This window comes from Mesoplodon densirostris, chromosome 7 (genome assembly GCF_025265405.1).
Source record: "Mesoplodon densirostris isolate mMesDen1 chromosome 7, mMesDen1 primary haplotype, whole genome shotgun sequence".
Classification (NCBI taxonomy): Eukaryota; Metazoa; Chordata; class Mammalia; order Artiodactyla; family Ziphiidae; genus Mesoplodon; species Mesoplodon densirostris.
In genome coordinates, this window is record NC_082667.1 from 49,560,520 (window position 1) to 49,582,066 (window position 21,547).

Genomic DNA, 21,547 nt, shown 5'->3' on the forward strand with positions numbered 1-21,547 from the left:
GCTCTTAATTAAAATGAAGGCTGCAGCAAAGATAATACTCATGGTTCTCTAAAGATTGTATAAATATAGCCACCTTTATTCACCAGAGCAATAATCTATTTGCTCTCATCCTATCGCCAATATTTGATAGGATTTTAATTTGAAAATGTCATTTTATCTTACTAGGCCCCATAGTGAATTAAAATTTATTAAACCCCATTCATAATCCAGGCCCTTTGCTAGCTGTTTTACTTACACTATCCTTTTAATCCTCCCCAAAACACAGAAAGAAGGGCTGTCATCCCCATTTTAGAGATGCAGAAATTGAAGCTCAAAGAGGTTAGGGAATTTGCTTGTGGGCACGCAGCTTTTAAGTAGGAAAACTGGGTGCCCTGCCAGCTTTAAAATTCTGGCTACAAAGAAACATGTTAATTTTCTCCTTATTTTTAAAATGAAAACCAAGTCATGTAAAACTGTTCTCATCGTAAAAAAAAAATATGTGGCTAGAAAGGGACCCAAGAGTTTTGATGAGCTCTGAAGACAATTAGATGCATTCTGAGACATACTTCTACCACTGGCTGACTGTGTGAGCTTGGGCAAATCTTTTAACGACTGCAAGCCTCAGTTTCTTCATCTCTACAAAGGGGATAGTAATCAAATCTTTCTCAATAGGTTGTTATAATGATTAAATGAGATAATACATGCAAAGAAATTATAACAGTGCCTGATACATAATGAATATTAAATGAATGTTATCTGTTTGCTGTAGGTATACTCATTATAATTCTCAATCTACCTATTCGCATGGAATATTTCAGATGGTGTCTGGGGAAGAGATTTCATTTCTTCCTACAGTGATATGCATCAGTGTCTTACTTCTTGCCTGCTTCCTTCCTTGCTGTCTGGCAGGACAATCTCATAACTTTACATAAAGTCTTCTGAATTTCTGGTGCCTGGGAAACTTGTGAAATAAATTATATCAGTTTACACACACAAACACACAGACACCTCCCTCACATCCTCACCATGCTGTATCCTCTCACAGGTGCTCTGTGCTATAAGGCATTACCACAGGTCTCAGAGATAAATATTTTCTGAGGAATATTCACAGCATTATTCATGAATATTCACTGAATACGCCCTACTAGACAGTGGGCACTGCAGTAGAGATGCAAAATGGAATAAGAAACAGCATCTCTAAGAACCATCAAATTGGGACAAAAATATACATGGAACCAGTGGATCCCCCAGTACCTATTCCCTGATGATGCAGACCCCCTCCATGAAGTTTCCCATAAAGCCTATATGTATATTTTTAGTCCTGAGATTTTATACTTTGGTGTCAAAATGCCCTTTCTTTTATGGTAGTCAATGGCAGTTACTTATTATATCCTAACCTAGAAAATGAAAAGTTGGCAACTTTATATTAGTCCTCATTTTTTAAATGTAAAAGTACTGTAAAATCCCAAAGTGTGGGACCTACTAACAGAAACAAACAAAATTAGATCAGTTCAGTGAAGCGCTCTCGTGTTGCCCTAGCAGAGTTCCCCAGCACCAGAGAGGCACTTAGTAAATATTTATAAATAATTTTTTTGAGTTTTACGTGAATGCCACAGGAACAGCCTATGACGTCAAATAAAGTTTTAAAGAGGAGATAACTCTTGTGTTTGAGCTTGAAAAAATGTGTAGGCATTCATTAGGGAGTCAAGAGATCAGGAAAGGGACTCATGGTAGGGGATAGCACATGCGTACTCAAGGAAGAATGTGAAATAGAATAAAATGAACACACCTGTTATAGTTTGAATACAAGGCTCGTAAAGAAAAATGGTACCTACCTTTAAGTTGTCTTTCTATTTCTATCCTTTCTCTCATCTGCAACCTATTCATAAGATTGGAAATACACAGAGTAGTAAAAACAAAAAGATCACTACTATGCACTATTATGCTAAGTGCTTTCATATGCATTATTGCTCCAATATTATTTATATAATATTCTTAGTGTTGATTTTTACAGGTAACAAAAATGAGTTTAAGTAATTTTCTCAAATCATACAGCAAGCAAATAGAAGAACCAAAATTTGAATTCGGGTCTGTCTTCAAAGTCCTCATCCCCATCCCCCCAACCCACCATCTCATACAGTCTCTTTTTATGTAGAGATGTTGGGTAAAGGGGATTGGGCTTGTATCAGGAGGCTGGTACTACCGCTTACCACCTAGATAACTCTGAACAAGTCATTCAATCTCCTGAGTCTTGATTTTCTCATCTGTAAATCTGGGTCCTCAAATTTCCTCATGGAATTGTGAGGTTTTAATGTGATAATATGTGTGAAAGTTGTCATCTTTAGAGAGCTATATAAAATTATTATTATCCTAATGTGCTATAGTAGCTTACATGTGGGGCCTACTTTACATTTTCCTAAAATAGTAAATCAAGGCAATGAATCTTTAATGATGGGACTGGGGCTGACAGGGAAACATCTCTGTGAAATGGGTACCTTCCAACAACCTATAAAATTATATCAAATTGTCAGTCTTTTGTTCCAAATGTTCATAATATTTTCCTATCTTCCTGATTTATATTCACTTTTTTTGGGAAATACAGTAAGAATTTTAAAAAGAGTTTTGATTCGAAGAATCCTACAATGGCTTACCTGGAATTGTTTTAAATCTCTTTTACTATTTAAGGAAATGTGTACCGGAGTAAGCTGGGAAATTTTGTTTTTCCTCAATTTAGAGAAAGGAAGCCTAAACAAAAAGCCTTGGATGAAATTCTCTTAGTAGAAACCCTGCTGAGGCACTTATAAATCAAATTATTATTATGTAAATACTCTGGCTGTCAATTTTTGGAAAACAATGCTGTTACAATGATGCTGAGATGGTTTTTTGGCTCATAGAATTATAGACTATCAGATTTGGAAGGGCCATAAATGACTATAGAGTCTAATCTTCCTCCATTTGATACACAAGGCCTAACATGATTTGTTGGCTATCCCTAGGTCTCACAGCTTGTAAGTAGTAGAATCAGATTTAGAACCCATGTCTTCAAACACCCAGTCCAGTGCTCTTTCTATTTCTCTAAGCTGATGTTCATTTTTTTATGATGGAGTAAGAAGCTATAATCAGTCAATGATCACCTGTGAGCAGTTCCCACTTTGTACATTAGCTGCAACTATGGATTCCCTCTCTACTGAGCCAAGTCTTCCCTGGTCACCTAGAAGAGATGTAAACCACACACCCTCACTATCTGCTTAAGTATTCTCAGGATACACAAACAAATCATTGATACTAAAATGAAACCAAAAAAATTGAGGATGCAAAGTACAATTTCTATTTCAAGATGTGGGGACTTAATTTCCCAAATTATGAATGTGATAAGTGCTGTTATGAAAGCCAAGGACCTAAACTATCACTGTGAGCAATATATTTCCCAGTTTTAGAAACCAGGTTCACCTGGCCCTGAACTTATTGTACCCAGATGTCTTTCTAACTGGCTCTATATAATGTTCCCTCACATAATTTGGTTGAGCAAAAAGCAAAAGCCGAATAAAGTCTCAAGAAAGATTTCTTGTCTCCAGAAACTTTCAAGGACCACTCTAAACTGTGACTCTGATATTCAGTTTGACTCCCTTATTACTAAATAGATATGAACCCATCAGACTAGAGTCTGCCTCCCCTCTTCTCTCCCCAAATTATAGAACATTAGTTTACTGGACATAGTATCTAAAATGTATTCTAGTTCTTTTCTCTTTCTCCCATTCATTCATTCATTTACCCATTCAGTGAATATTCAAGCTTCTACTATGTGTCAAGCACAGTTATTAGCAACAAAATTACGATGGTGGACAAACCAGACAAGGCTCTGGCCCTTAGGGACTTTATATTCTAGTGTATTGAATAGGAGGTATATAGATAAATGAGTTATAGATAAAAAGTGCTATAAGGAAAATAAAATAGTATGATATACCATAGACAGAGTTTGGGGAAGAGAACAGTGTAAAGGAGGACAACCAGGGAATGTCCCTCTGAGGAGATAGGATATGAGCTGAGACCTGAATAAAAAGAAAAAAGTGGTGATATAAAGATCAGAGAAAGAACATTCCAGGAAGAGGAAATAGCAAAGCCAAAGTCCCAGAGGCAGAAATAAGTTTTGTGGGTTCCAGGAATATAAGGAAGTCAAGCTTGGCTGGAAGAGATGAGCTCATGGGAGCATGGCAACAAATTAGGTTGGAAGAGTCAGCAGCCAGATGATGTGGGACTTTGTAGGTAATTATGAAGAAGTGTAGGTTGAATTTTAAGTGCATTGAGAATCTATTAAAGAGAAGCAACCAGGAGAATGAAATTATCTGATTTATGTTTTATTTAAAAAAAAAAAAAAACCCTCCTGACTGGTATATGGAACAGGACAGGGACCATTGAAGAAACAAAGGAAGAGATCATGACAGCTGGGGCTGTGGGGACAGGTGGCAGTGGAGGAGAAGAGGGGCACAGGAATCTGAGCTAGATTTTAGAGCTAGATTCAACAGCCATCTTCCACAGGAGGGACAGGCCTGCTTCAGTCAGGCTGATCTACCACTGGCCATTTCTACGCTTTTTATTCGCTGTCGAGTAAGTTTTCAGAAACACCATAAGTGTTTGCCACTGTTGTTGTTGTTTTCCTTGGTGTTTAACTTTGTGGATCAGAACTGGTTAGAAGCTAAATCACTGTTTCTCAAATATTGCTACCCACATGCCCTTAGGCCTTGAAAAAGGAATTTGTTCTCCTCAGGATCTGGGGTAGAACATGAAGTTTTCTGTGCAAGCATGAAACATACAAAGTCTTATATTTTGTCATAAAAATTTGGGAGATATCCTTGTTTGCTTTAATGTGGAAATATTTTGATTAGAAATGTAATTGTTTTTATTCAAAGTATTAATGTAAAATTAACATACCAGATGGGTTTTCTGGGGATACTAAGTGCCTGGCAAATACCATAAGCCCAAGTTGCGGGTGAATACCCAACTTTGAGAAGCACTGAGCTAAATTACACAAGCATGTCAGTTATTAAATCTGTGTTATAGAAACCACCTCTTAATTATATCTCAAGTTTTGTGGTCTCCATTAGGGACAGGTTCTCAAAGGATCAGTCAGTGCTTTCCATCAGTGAAGTCTGGTCCTGTTCTAGGCTCTCTTCTTTTTAACTTATATTTAATGACTTAAGACCATTTCTGGATGAACTGGAAGGTCCTTCTTTTGACATAGGAAAGAAATCTTTTCTTACCTGCCATTAACCAAGTATAGGAAAAAAGAACTGGGTGTGCCCTAGGCAGACAACTGTGCCTGCTTTAGAATCGGGATCTGGACAGCAGAGTGTTCAGGTGGGTGTGCCCTGGAGCCACCCTGCTCAGGGTCCAGCCTCGACCACTTCCTGGCTGTGTGATCTTGGGCAAGTTATGTAACTGTGCTTTGCCTCCATTTTCTCATGTTTAAAAGGAGCAGAATAATACTTCCCACCTTACAGGCTTATTGTGACAAGAAACTGAGTTAATACATGTAAAGTTCTTAGAAAAGTAAGCACTTGATAAATGTTACCTCTTGTTAATACCATTTAAAGCAAGGATTTAAGATGAACTACTCCGCAAATAAAATCATTTTTTGGTGGAATGGAACTGTAGCCAACAATGATGTGCAGACGCTCAAACAAAATCTACATATAAGTTTTTTTCAACTAATTTATCTCCCAGAACACCTCAGAATTTGTATTACAGGAAGTCTTATAGTCTTAATGCTTTATTAAAGATCTTTATTTTTATTAACACAATGAGTATCTATTACCCTCTTCATTGAAAATATAATATAGGATTCAGTGGAACCAAATATGATAAAAACTAGTCTATCAGTCTGGCTTCTATGGCCAGAAACAATTATCCTCTGGATAATTTCTTGATTTTGCCATATATTATTCATAGTAGCACTCAACAACCAACACCATGTAGCTTTTCCCTCAAAGAAATTCTGCAAAGTACGGCATCAGACTCCTCACAGCATTTGTAAAGTGCATTACTGAACTTAACCAAGTCAAAGATTCATCAACAGTGTCTCTCAGTTGTCTGTTTTGCTCTGTGCCGCATGCCTGATTTCTGCAATGGGGAGCCTGGCACTATAATGTCTCTCTTGAAGCAAAGGATAGTAATGAGAAGGGGTTACTGGGACAAAAGGGGTGAGACAGTTGGAGGATAACCCACTTAGTGGAAGCCTCCAGGGGAGTTTTGTCTTTATTGATGGTGGCTCCACATAACGATTTAGGTTTACTTACATAAACTGTGAGGCATGATTGATAGAGCTATCCTGCTAGAAACAGAGAGAGTGGGTATGCTAATGGGGACGAATCTTAATCAAAGGAAGATATCCAAATATGTATTGGAAAACATGTTAAGCTGCTGTTTGTTGTCAGGGAAATTAATTTAATGATAGGAAAAATGAAACTAATGGATATTTTAAGACAGACTTTTATAGGTGTTTATCATTTTGTATGTACTTAATAAATTAACCAGACATAAACATACAACACTAGGCCTTATAATTTTATGGAAGATGGTTATTGCACATCTATGACTATTGTTATTATAGATGTAAAATTCAAATAGATAGCTGTTTAATCAATGCTGTATTACATTTTAACAGAATGAATTTATCCTTGGCCTTCAGGGCTGGTTGAGACCAAAAAAAGGGTTAATGATGGGCAATGGAAAATTTTGGAGGGACCACTTGTAGAAGCAATCGACTATTAATTGACTCCAGGCCCCTTAAATTGCAAGTTAACTACTACCACAACACAATGTGTAACTTATTTCTGGCCCTTATCTTGTGACATTGAAACAGGGTGTATATTATGATTCAAAACAAGTAGACAAAGCCTCTTCCTCTAGGAGTTTGTTTTCACATGCAGGTGTCAATAAAGTAATAGTAGACAGAAGACAGCTGGTTCTTAATTGTCCACATGTGGCATGTGCTTTGAAAATTATCCAGGACAACACTGCAATCCCTGAGTTACTCCTTCCACCTCCTATGGCGTTTGCTACTGTGGGGAAGGCTACCATGTTAATGGTAATGTTTGCCTTAAGAAAATGTGAGAAAATCGTGGCACACAATTATTGCATTTCAAAGACTTATATTCTTATATAATATAGAGATAAATTTCATAAGTTTTGGGTTGCATCATTCACTTTTTCTTCTAGGTAATTTCTTTAATCTAGATAATGAAGCAAGCTATACCTGAGTAAACACATCTTAAAAATACTGCCTTCATACATTTTCTCCAGACATCCTTTTCAATCTTTAATCTATTTCTTGCCCCTTTTATTGCTTTATACCCCTCTTCAACTGTTTCTCTCCAAAAAGTGTTATTATTTTCCCTAATTGTAAAAGTAATATGTATTTGTAGAAAAGTTACAAAGTAACAAAAATATAAAGAAAAACTCACACCACAGAGGGATAATCATTATTATTATATGATACATTTCCACTAAGTTGTTTTTCTACATATAGTAAGTAGCAAAGTTGAGATCTGAATACAGTTCAGTCTGGCTGCAGAATCCATATCCTTGACCCCTCTAGCAAGGGTCACGTAGTTGGTGTAGAACGGGATCAGAATTCAAACTGACTCCAACGTCTGGCTCTTTTTGCTGTACTGCATGGGTAGCAGTATTAGTTTTAAGATTTCTAGAATCTCCTCTGTGCTTCAAATTAGTCTCTCTCTGGTTTTTCTTTTGTCCATAAAGGTAAAACTAAAGTTTTATGTCATTGCTTCCTCCCAGCAACACTTACAGCCTGTTCAGGGGAGGCAATCTGTTTTGCTCAGAAAGAAGGGAGGCCTTCTGGATGGTGCACTACCAGGTGGGGGGTCAGTTAGTCCTTAATGCCTTTCATTCTGCTGTAACACCAGACCCCATATGGTTGCTTTAATGAACATTTTAAGTCCTCCCTGAAAGGACTTAGCTGTCCCTGTGAGTATATGTGTCTCTGAGCATAAACATCTAAATATCAACCCTCATCCTAGATCTCGTTTTAGACTAGATTGACCTTGAAGTAGAACCATGTGAGTCCTTTATTATGCAGACTGTGTCCTACATGGAAACTCTGTCTGCTGAGCCGGTAGAGCTCGATATTTTGTTTTATGTTTTTTTCCCCCTAATCTTTTTCTAAAGTCTCATTTACCAGGTTCAGACAGGGGATGAAGGCAGAATGAAAGAGCTGAAATAAATGTGATAGGCAGAGATTTCAAAGCCAATTATGTGAGGCCTTGCTCTGCATGTAGAGCAGAACTGGTAAACCCTGATAGCTGTCCAGTACTGCCCAGATACTTTCCTATTTCTCATTTAGTTCCTATAACACCATACAAAATGAGCAGAGAGATGTTACTATACTTATTTAACAGATTGAGAATCTGAGATGATAGAGATGCCAAATTTCCCCTGTGACAATAGAGAGTAAGTGGCAAATCCAAAACCCAGAGTCCAGAGCAGGGTGGCCTCTTGGTTAAGAGCTCAGATTTTGGATTCATAATAACTTTGGGTTCACCACTTACTAGCTGTTTGAACTTGGATGAGTTATGTAACTTCTCTGTGCTTGTTTCCCCACCTATGCCTATACCATGGGTTATTAATAGGATTCAATGAAGTAATCTATGTAAAACAATTGGAACAGAGCTTGGCACAAAATAAGCTGCATTCAGGTTAAACATTATTACTATTATTATTATTATTAGTCTTGACTTCTAGTCCAGGGCACCACGGTGATTATAGGACCAGTTGCACTTATTGATAGCAGTGCTGGTTGGAGATGGTGGAATGAGATTAGGAAGTGAACAAAAGGGAAATATGCTTCCAGCTAGCCTAATAATACTTAGACTTATACTATATTTACACTTGCCTTAAAAGGGCAGATTTTGAGACTTTATGTTGATTTAGTGATGTTTCCTTTATATTTCAATTTCTTTTAAAATATATACATATATAGAGATAGATAGATCCTAATTAAGAAGACTTTATTCAAAACCAAGCCTAACTATTAAAGTTATATAAAAAGAAAAGTCAGTGTTAAAGAAACTGATTTTTATTTTTTTTATTTATTTTTTTTGGCCATGCCACACGGCTTGCGGGATCTTAGTTCCCCAACCAGGGATTGAACCCGTGCCCCCTGCAGTGGAAGCGCAGAGTCTTAACCACTGGACCGCCAGGGAAGTCCCTGCTTTTTAATTTGAAAACTCTAAAATTAAAAATTCTAGAATGTTAAGTAAACACAAATATATACTTTTCCAAATACTCAGATTTACTATGCAGGCATCCTAAAACTTTTTAAGTAAATGCAGTGATTGCTTTTGCAATAGCTTCATGATTTGAGCACAGAGATCAAGTATATGCAGAACAACACCTATGAAGAGACTTCCCACTTCCCAAGGGTAGTGTTAATTCCACAGCTTTACTGTACAACACCAGTCCCCAACTTTTTTGGCACCAGAGACCAGTTTCATGGAAGACCACTTTTCCACACACATGGGATGGGGGGATGGTTTCAGGATGATTTGAGTGCATTACATTTATTGTGCACTTTATTTCTCTTATTACATTGTAATATATAATGAAATAATTATACAACTCACCATAATGCAGAATCAGTGGGAGCCCTGAGCTTGTTTTCCTGAAACTAGATGGTCCCATCTGGGGGTGATGGGAGACAGTGACACCCAAAGTGTGTTGCTTATGTCCAGGCTACTCCGTAAGATGCAGCTTCATTGTCACTTGCCACTCACTGATAGGGTTTTGATATGAGTCTGCAGGCAGTTGATTTATTATGGTCTCTGTGCAGTCAAACCTCTCTGCTAATGATAATCTGTATTTGAAGCCACACCCCAGCCCTAGCATCACCGCCTCAGCTCCACCTCAGATCATCAGGTATTAGATTCTTATAAGGAGCACTCAACCTAGATCCCTCGCATGTGCAGTTCACAGTAGGGTTCACGCTCCTATGAGAATCTCATGCCACCGCTGATCTGACAGGAGGCGGGGCTCAGACAGTAGTGCGAGCGATGGGGAGCGGCTGTAAATACAGATGAAGCTTTGCTCGCTCGCCGGCTGCTCACCTCCTGCTGTGCGGCCCGGTTCCTACCTGGGGGTTGGGGACACCTGCTGTATAACATTAAATTGGACCATAGATGGTTGGATGAAGTTTCACATACAGTATGTATGCAAATCCATGTAATGCTGAGTGTAGCTCTGATGAGGTTATGCTGAGTTTAAAATCATGAGGACTAAAGGGAGATAGGAGGAGTTACAAGTGAGGAGGAGCTCATAGGGAGAAGGTGGTCTCCCCAGTTAAATCAAAGTAGGATCTTCCCAAGAACCACTGTGTTCTGTAGCTGAGAGAGAAATAGTTGGTTAAATTCTGCTTACAAAAATTAAATTTTATGTATCTCACTGGTGAAATAAAGAAGAGTAGTACTCCTTAACTTCCCTTGGAAAAAGAACTTAATACTTACACTCTACAGATACTAACATTTATCAGCTGAATATTACCAAGTCAAAAATTTTTTAAACAATACCTGTATTGTATAGTACTGAAAGAGACGATGCAATTCAAAATGTGACTACTTCATAACTCTCTCAGAAAGAAAAGGTCTACTGTCTAAAACTAGTTCCAAACTCTCACAACAAATCAGTCACCTGCGAAACCTTTGTAAACACAGAGTCCTGAGTCCTACCCCAGATTTACCGAACCTGTGTGTCCAGGGATAGAACTGGGATATTAGTATTAAAAAAAAAACAAAAAAAGAGGCCAGAAAGCTCGCTGACTGTTTTTCTGCCTTATGAGGACACAGCAAAAAGACAGCTCTCTGTAAACCGGGGAGAGGTCACTCGCTAAGAATATGACCATGCTGGCACCCTGATCTCAAACTTCCAACCTGCAGAACTGTGAGAAAAAAAAATGTCGGTTGAGGCATCCAGTCTATAGTAGTTTGTTCTAGCAACCCAAAATGACTCAGACATTCACACTGAAATATAGACAAGCATTCTATATGCAAATTGGAGGCAAAATATCCTTATAGGATCTATATTTTGAAATTCTGTCAGTAACTGGATTTTTTTTAAATGCATGTAGCATTGCAAACATTAAATGCTTCAATAATTTAAAAAATAAAAAGTAAAATAAAAATAGAACAAAAGTCCTCACCGATGATTCTGATGCAGGCAAGTTTGAGAACCACTGACTTAAATTCATTATGTCTTTGACTTCAGAAAAATCATATTACCAAAAATAAAAGCAAAATGGAGCACATTAGAAGAAAACATGGTCAAGCATTTCTCCCATAGGGTGAGTTTTTATAAAAACATTGGGTGACGCTAAATCACTGACAATACTAGTGATAATATGCCCAAGAAAGGGCATTGCCCCTGAGCAAGAGTTACCAATCACAGAATTTGTTCAGTGGTGCTTAGATTTTACAATTAAAATTTTAGAATTTTTATTTAAATATACCTATAGCAGGTATGCATTTTACTCTACAAACACATGTTTTTTAAATGGCACATGACTTTATTTTCTTTAAATCTAATTACATCTGATAGTAGGGCCCTATCTTGCCTACTTCTCCTCTTAAAGTTCTTCCTTGGACATCAATCCTTTAGGAGCTCAGACTTTTGAAGAGCAAAAACTTGGAAGAGCATTTCTTTGGGAAAATTCTGCTTTCCTTCCTGTATCACAAGTCTCCAGTGAGCCAAGGGAATATAGTCAAATATAAGTTCATTGCACTGACAGAATAGCTGCTTCAAACTTGGGGAAGAAAAAACATAGTAAGTTCCAAACACAAATTAATATTTCAATAAGTTATCCTACCCCTCTCCTGTATTATTTACACTTTAGAAAAAACAGGCTATGTTAGTCAAATTCAGATATGCCACTACCCCTTTTTATTATGAAACAAATGTTATATGTCATAAATGTTAAATGTTGTAAAGGAATCTTTGGTACTTCTAGGTCCCTTAAGTACATAGCTACCATCTTACAGCAGACCAGACAATGTCCTTATGGCTAAATGCATATCTGAGTCAGGAGTAGCTGTTGATCATCTCATGGACCTATCACAGATGCCAATGGCAAGAAATTAGAGGCTGTGGGGAGGTGCATTGAGATTTCTAATCCAATTTCCATACCCCTATTAGATTGCCACCTAAATACCTTGAGTCTCTTGTGTGTAACTACAAGCTTCTTATAGGAACCCATTGATCTAGATGCTTCAGTAAACACAAGAGATTCAACAATGCAGACAACTACCACATACACTGTTGGCAATTCTTATTTTGCTTTACATTTTCCCACTTAGTATCCTTCAGTGAAATATTGCATAGTGAACATTGGAGTCAGAGAGACCTGCCTTCAAATCACATTTTGACCACTCCCTCATTGGTACCACCTTATCCTCTCTGAGCCTCAGTTTCCTTATCCAAAAACTATAGGTAATATCCACTGTGAAAGTCTGTTGCTATGAGGATTAAAGGTGGTGATGTACGTGACCAAACAGTGACTGAGAAATAGGGATTCTCTGCTATTAATAATAAACTTATATTCAACCATTTTCCTTCCCTACCCCCCATCCCCAAAATTCAATTCCAAAGCTCAAAATTCAATTCCAAAGCTAAGGAAAGTCATGTAGATTTTACAGAATATTTCATATGAAGACAAAAGAGAAGATTATGGAATGACTTTTAAGCTCTATATTCTGCATTCCACCTTGCTGGCACTGAGGTGTCCTGAACTAAACTGAAAACCTATGAAGTCCACTGGCTCTTTGATGCTCTGACCATTACTTTTCACTGTCTGTTTCTTTATTATGACCCTCATGTAGTTTTGCTGCATGATATCCATCTTAGTTGTGATCAGAATGTATCATTCTAAATTTTCTCCCTTCTACTGAATCTCTTCCAGATTGGTTAGATATGGTAGATGGAAGCCTCCACTCTACTGATAATCTTAAAAAGAAAAAGAAAAATCTCCTCCATCCGGTTTCACTGCTGTATCTTCATTTCAGTAGTGCATTTAAAAGCAGCTTTTGCTTCCATTGGATGTACTGGTCTAGTTGGGATTTCCCAAAAGAAGCAGTCTTGTCTAGATCCTCCTTATTGGCCAGGAGTCCTCTTTGCAGATGAACTTCAATGCCAATTATCTCATCCCTCTGGGTGTTTTGTGCTCTTACTCAGCCTGCTGGAAATACCTTGGCCAACAGCATACAAGGAGAGATCTCTTATTTAAAATTCCTCAGAGCATGAACAAGAGGTCCATCGGTATGATTATCCCAAAAATGCATTTGGCAGGGAGGGAGGGGAGGTTTGGGAAATAATGAGAATAGTCTGGTGACTGTGGGGATTACAATTAATATTGGCTGAGTTCTGCCAATGTCAAGCATTCTGATAAGTCATTTGGATACTTTTTTTCTGTTTATTTTCACAATATCCTGTCATGTACTATCTATCACAATTGTGCAGAACTGAAAATCAGAAAGATGAGGTAACTTGACTAAATCTGCACAGCTGATAGGTAGGAGAGTTGGGACTCAAACTCGGTTTGTGTTTCACTAAAATGTGTTACCACCTAGAATATTAAATATTCATAAAATTCTTCAAATATACCTAACCCCAAGATTTGAGGGAGTTTATTTTGTCTATTAAAATAGATACTCTGCTATAAATGGGTTCATATGCTGTGCATTGCCATATTTTCAGACATATCTTCCACTTTTCCCCTTCGTGCCCCCATGCTCCAACCAGCTCAACCAGATAACTAACTAGCTTTACCAGCCTCCCTGACTGCTCTTGCAATACTCAACCAAACATATGCTTCCCTTAGCCATCGCCATCTTTATTTTCACATGTCCAAATACTATCCATTTTTCTCGTCCCAGCTCCAATGATGCCTCCTCATAAGGTTCTTCCTACTTCTTTCTGCAGGATATCATTTCCTCTTCATCTGAATTCCCAAGACAGTCTATCCTTCCCCCCCCATCACATGTAGCTGGTTTTAGCCTTATTTGATTAAACACGCACACGCACACGCATACACATATCATCCCTCTAAGACAAAGTGATGCTTGAGAGAAGAATCTATGTTGGATCGGATTTTTATCTTCCACATCATCTAGATTCATACATAAAAATAGGACACAAATATAGTTATTTATTGAGCTTCTACCATATGGCAGTGATTATTTAAGGCTTTGTATAGTGCATCTCATTTAATCTCCTAGCAATCCTATAAGGTAGGGCTTAAGGTAAAGCATTTTCTAGATAAGGCAGCCAAGATTCAATTTAAGTAATTTCCCCAGAGTCACACAGCTAAGTAAGTAGAACAGAATTCAAACCCAGATTTTGTAGTCTGAAAGCTCATGTTCTTTCCACCATGTCCATAGCCTCCCTGTATGGTTTCTAAGTGTGTAAGTATATGTTAAATGAATGAGTAGATGCATTAGTAAAAAGACTACAGTTGCTGTAAATGTGTTTTAATTGTCATCATTTCTATAAAAGGATCCTAGTTAGCACATAATTTCCCTGAAGTAGACTAAATCTTAACTGTAATCTTCTTTAAGTGTTTTTATTTTATTTTATTTTATTTCAAATGACCAGAAATTGAGTTTATTCAGGAATAGTGGAGGAACTGCAATTAAGAAACACATGCTGTGAACCAGCTCCAGTGAGTCCCTTGAGGATTAGGGATGGGCTGTATTTATGGACAAGGAGTGCAAAGCAGGGGGGGGTCCAGCTAGAGTCCCAGCAGCAAGTTCATTGGCTTGAGGATGGGGACAGATTCTCGGTGTAATCGTCTAAATATTGAATATATTTGTATAACTCAAGACATATGAGATTCTGACAAAGTTAAATAACAAATATGGTGATATCCATTAAGCCATGCTGTTAGTCATAACCAGTTTTCATAATGCTACATTACCACTCTTATAATAACTTGTTAGTACCTATACATCATACAGAAATAAAAGTTGCTCATTATTAAATAAAAATTAGCCCTATAATGGGAAAATGTATATTTTCCATTTCTGTTGTTTGAGAATATGTAGATCTTTGGGGCTGAATTGAACAATACCCAATACAAATCTCTAATAGTCCCCTGGAATAAAAGAAAATTTTTAAAAATAATTTTAAAATATGGGAAAATAAGAAAATCAACATTGCCTATAATTCCACCACTCAGAGAAAGCACTGTTAACGTTTCAGTGACTTTAACAAACTTACATATAGGCATAGAGATATACCTCTCACAGAATTGGCCTCATACTACATATGCAGATTTATGGCTTTTTATCTCTCAGTTTATATGATAAACAATTTTTAATATCATTTAAAAGTTATTTAGAAAACATGCAATATTGAGAGAAAATAAAAATTATATGTAGATGTATTTCCCAGACATGATATTCAGTAAATTCCCTGACATATGCTTCCAGACTTTTTTTCTCGGTATCTATTATATAAAATTGAGATCATACTTTATGTTTTTTATCATTTACAAAAATTGGATTAAACTGTATATATACTATTTTAGCCTGCATTCTTCATTTAATAATATGTTGTGAATATCTTTTCATGTCACCAAATCTGCTTCCATCGCAATGTTTTTAATACTTACGTGTCCGTTCAGTACTGATGACCATACATGTTTTTTCCAGTGTTTTGCTTTGACAGACTTTGTAACCATGACGTTCTGTGTATACCTATTGTACTCAATTTTGTAGGACACATTCCTGGAAGTGGGATTTCTGGGTCATAAGTTCAGCAGTTTATACCACTGCCACTGATGTATAAAGAAGGTATTTGCAGCTATTAGAGAAAAGGTAGATGGTGCTATGTGAACTGACTTGGAAGGATGTCTAATATACAATTTAAAATTTTAAAATAAAAACAACTGCATAATAATATATATAATATGATCTAGATCAAATTTTTATTTAAATATTATCTGTCTCCAGCTTATGTGTAGATTTGAGTATAGATATGAATTCGGGCATAGGTATAGAGATATAGCATTGAACACTGGGAATACAAAAATAAATTAAGAACATTTGCTGACTTAAAAGAATGCAGCAAACCAAAATGGGACTCAGAGTAAACAATTAAATTATACCACAGTGTGAATGTATATGCTGGAAGGCAGAGTACTGGCGACACAGTGGAGAGCTTGCAAGTCAAAGGGCCATCTGGCTGCCAGATAAAATAATGATGCCCATTTAAATTTGAATTTAAACACTGGATTTCACCTATGATAAACAATGAGGAGTTTTCAGTATAAATATGTCCTATGCAATACTAGCATATTTATATTAAAAATGATTCATTATTTACCTGAGATTCACATTTAACTGAGCATCCTGTATTTTTATTTGCTAAATCTGGCAATCTTAAGCATGGCCAGAAACATGGTTTTGTCATCATAAGAGGAAATCAACTCTTAAGAATGAATTCACATCCACAAAAGGGACTAAAGATGGATGTATAAACTGGGTACCCGACTGCCAGATTTCTTGTTTAAATGTCTGTGGCAATCATGACATTTACTAAGTGCCAGTCAGGCGCTGTGCTAAGTCCTGTTCAAGCATCATTTCGTCTAATATTCATCAGGCCCTAAGAAGTAGGCACTATTCCTGATCACAAGAGAAGAAACCGAGGCACAGAGGTAAACAAATTGCCCAAGATCACATGGTTTCTAAGTAATGAGGCTGGAACTTGAATCAGACTCACAGCTTGCTCTCTTTGTTCTATTCTCTACTGCCTTTAAAATAGGAGCTATAATTGCCAGGATGACCGAGAAATATAATTAGACCCTTGAGGGAAAGTATATGCTAGACAGAGAATTTTTTAAAATAAAACATAATGGTTACATACCCAGGCTTTGCAGACAGGCGACCTGGATTCAAAGCCCATCCCTCCCACTAACAGGTCAGCTCTATGAGGAGAGGCAAGGTACTGCTAAGTCTTGCAGATAGTAGTATTACATATGCCTTAGAATTAATGGGTAAATTACATAATATATGATATATAAAGCATATGTAGCACAATGCCTGCCTCACAGTAAGTTCCTGAGGTATTTGCAAGTAGATGTTGATGCTGTTGTTGTTGTTATTATTATTTAAAATACTCAGAGTACAAAACCAGGTGGCAATCATAAAGAATACACTATATAGGAGTTTTGAAGAGAGAAAAATCTGCAATCTGCCTCCATAAACTTCAGAGGCTTTATGGAGAAAGTAGGATTGAGACCCTGCTAGAAACCAGGAACAGGTTATACATACATTCACAGGGACTTCCTAAAATATATGGTTGGAAGAAAGGACCAATCAATGTAAATTTTAGTTGGATGTGAACCATCAACTCAAGATAACTTATGACCTCAGGCTATCTCTTCATCGGATTTTAGAAGTGCAATCCTCTGGAAAGAGAGCAAGGCAGTGTGACAGCAATCTTTTGTTCTTATGGATGTCTTATCCTTCCTTCCTGGCTACTAGACAGTCTTCATAACCTGCTGGCAATAACAGACCTGAAAGAGTAAACGACAACAGCTGCATGAAATAGAGGGAAATGTACTATTTCCTAAAGGTCGGAAAAGAAACCCATTTAAGGGATTTGGTTAAAGCCGGTTCATCCTTCCTGTTGATAAGTAGAGCATATATTTGAATATTATCTTTCCTACAAGGGAGCTGCTCTTATACTCCACCTGAGCTTTCATTCAGTTAAAGGCATAAGGGGTTTTCTCCCCTAGAGTCAGTATTAATAATGTAAACTCGACATACAGAAGTATATAGTTGAATTAACATAACGCATTCTGTTCTAGAAGATATGATTTAGCTAAACATATTCAGAAATTCGTATGTAGGCATGAATTTTAAAACTCAAGACCTAATCTGATTTAGAAACCTTTAGTTGCAGCGTTACAGATAGAAATCATCTTGGAGCCTCTGAGGAAAGAAAATTATTGCTGTAGAGGTAGAGTTTTTGTTTTGTAATATTATGTTTTAATACCATGATAAACAGAGAGAAACCCTAGTGAGATATTAAGCTTTGGACCTTATTGGAAGTGGGGGGGATTGTGATGTTCCCCATATTTTTCTATTGTTCAAACTCTTTTGTTGTTTCCAAATTTTTCTCCCAAAGGAATGGTTTTGCTTTCTTTATACCATCTTTGAACAGACCTGGCTGAGAATATGAAGATGTGGGTAGTTACTCCACAGACCAAACCTTAGAATACCAGTGGGATGCCCGGCTTACCTCAAACGGTTGTGCCCCGCCTACAGCTCTGCCAAAAGGGCAAACCTAAAAGGATCGGGTGGCTCACCCACCAGCCAGACCCGAATGGACTGAGTGTGTACTTGACCCAAAGGAGGCCAATTTAGAAGCTAGCCAGTGACCAATAATGTGCTTTACTCAAAAAATGAACTAGGTCTATCAAATTCTCTCTTCAGAATTTTTCATTGAAAAGTAGGCCAAGTGAGCAACTATAAGTGAAAGGAGAAGCTAATAGTTAATGATGTAAAGGAGGCCAGAGGGTCCATCATGAGTCATAGGCAAGTTGATGTTATCAGAAAGCATAAGCTAAGAGCAAGCAGAAACTGTGAGGTAGAGAGTATCTTATTTCTAAACTATCAGTTAACAAAAGTGGTGAGTAGAGAGAGAAGAAAGAAATAGCACAGAGAGGAAAGGTGTCGTCTTGAAGGGAAAGCTCTGGAATAAAGATCCAGCTCATCGGATCTCACCCTTCCTCATCTCTGCCAGTTCAGCTTTTTCTGAGTTCCCCTGTGCATATGTCCTACTACTTGAAGTAGCTCAAATAAGTCACTGTTCCTTGCAATCAAATTTCCTTGCCAAAAAAAAGTTTGCTCAATGACAGAGGGAACATTTTATCTTATTCACTAATCTATATATATATCTAGTACCTCTCTCTGGGCCTGGTACAGAGTAGGCCTTTGGTAAATATTTATGAAGTGAATGAATAAATATGCAAGTGAACTGTCAAAATGATTAAACTCATTTAATTGCATTCAGTGCCCACTAATCTCCATGGCTTCCCATCGCCTTTGAATATTATAGTTGTACACAGGACCTGCCCATCTTCTCAAGTCTGTCTCCTACTCAAGCCTTTAACAAATTCCCTAAATGGGGCTTGTTTTCAGATTCCCCTTTAACTTTGCACACGCTGTGTATTACCACTTCCTAGAAAGCCCTCTTTCATCCTACCCCCGCCCTGCACCTGAAGCCTACTTTCCCCTGTGGTTTCTTTCACATCTTAGTTCAAATCTCTTTTCCAAGTGGTAAGAGAATTAGGTGTTCTCACTTCCCACTCCCTGACAACCCCATATATAATTTTGTACTCCAATAAAATATTTTCCTGTATCATTAAAATTTTTCATGAATATTAACTTTAATAACTAAACATGGGGATATATCTTATATTCTATACCTTTATCTATTTGTTGGACATTTTGATTGTTTCCTTTTGTTCTGTTTTGCTCGTATAACAAACCACAAAGACTTTCTGTGGAAGCCTTTATTCACTTTTTTTTTTTCTCTTCTTAAGATTGCACACAGGAGGTAGAATTGCTGAAACAAAGGGCAGGATTATTTCTAAAACTCCTGAAATATTTTGCCAAATTGCTTTCTTGAGATGTTTTAAGGGGTTTTTATACTTCATAGCACCAGCAATATGAGTGTCTGTCTTACCATACCACAACTAAATTATGCTTTATCGATTTGAAAATCTTTTATTATTTTTAAACAGGCAAAGGGGGAGTATCATTTAATTTGTATTATTTTTATTCCTGCTGAGATTAAACATTTATATTTGTGTGTCTATTTGTCATTTTTATTTCCTCTTTTGTGATTGGGCACTAGCAGCCTCTATTTTCTATTGAAAGTTTGTGTTTTTTCTTATTGAGCCGTAGGAACATCTTTAAAATATTGATAAATATATTTGAGTAGATATTTCCCCAGTTTGTTTCTTGTTTATAAGGGTTTTTTTTACGTCAGTGGTTTTACATTTTATGTAGCCAAATCTCTCATCTTTTATGTGATTTCTTCTATTTATCATATGCTTAATATTTTCTTTTCCATCAAGATGCTATGTAACTATTAACCTGATTTTTTTCTGTAGATTTATATTTTATCCCATGAGGTCAGTTAAAATTTTTTTTTAAATCTTTAAAAGTAGGTTTACAAAGAATTAAAAAGTTTAAACACTACAACAGGACATATTAAACGTTCCTCCAACACTTCAAATCCATGTCTCAAAGTCCTTGGTCTGGCCATACTGATCTGGTGTCTTAGATTATATTTGTTTCAACATCTTTCAGAATGCCACAAAAATACTATTGTAGCTGGACACATTCACCCAATACCACAGTACTGTGATTCCTACGCTCTTTGGAAATATGCCTGTTAATAGTCACCATTGTCAAGGTCATCGACTTTCAACATCTTATTCCAATAAAACATTCATGAACCATTTATAACCCACTGTCATAAAAGGGGCCAATTTTGCTGAAACCCAAACATTCTTGTGAGGAAATAAAACACTTAATAATGCAAAACTTTTAAAATGACTTTAAGTGGTCTGCCATTTCTCTCCTCAATAAGCAAACATAGCAAAATATAACTGAGAGTGATGTTTATATAGAGAAAATGGGGAATCCATCCTAATTTCTGTTTTTAAAAAGTAAATATTTATAGATTATGGTACATAGACTATTATTAATAACAAATTACTTATGGCCCAACAGTTTGCTATGACACCACAGCTGTGAGCCACACAGGAAAGCAAATCATTATGAAGGTGCAGGTATAAATGTGGGGTTAGAGTTGGGGATGATATCTTGTTAAAGGCAAAGAAAATAATTGAGGAGATCAGAGAAAGTGAGCATCACCCTCACGTGGCTCTGATACAGGATCAATTGCCTTTACAATCAGGAGCAAAAGTGAGCCTTTAGAAGGCACTATTAGCCAGTGCCTTTTGTGATACTGAAAACCACTGATTGTTACTTTCTTACACATTATAATAAAGTGAGAGCAACATTCTCAGAGGCTTTGCTTCTCTGCAGTATGAGTGCCTGAGGGTAATAATCGAGATAATATGGCTGCTGTTTGATGAGGTCGCAGTGAGTGCCATGCACTGAGCTCCGTGCTTTATATGCATTCTTCCTCTATTTCTCACAGCTACCCTCAGGCTGATATTGCTGTGCCCACTTTACAAATGAGGATGCTGAGGCTGAGAGAAGTAACGAAACAGCAGTTCACACAGGGTAGAATTTGGAGAACCAGAATCCAAACCTAGCTCTGTTTCTTTGCACTCACCACACTGCTTCATCATAATTTACTTCTGTGTAGAATTTTACAATTCACAACTTTGCTGGTCTACAAAGAAGGTTTTTTAGTATCATTAAAATGAGGAAGCTAAGTTTTGGAAAAGTTACATGAGTGTGGTACAAATAGGCATCTACTCCAAGGGCCCCAGTGGTAGAAGTCTTTGGGGGCCCAATCTGATGAT

At 37.1% G+C, this 21,547-nt stretch overlaps 1 protein-coding gene across 11 annotated transcripts in view; it reads left to right on the plus strand.

The window, feature by feature from the left end:
• Window positions 1-21,547, plus strand: part of DLG2 (discs large MAGUK scaffold protein 2) — a 1,239,088-nt gene that overhangs the window by 722,903 nt on the left and 494,638 nt on the right. The window lies entirely within an intron of this gene.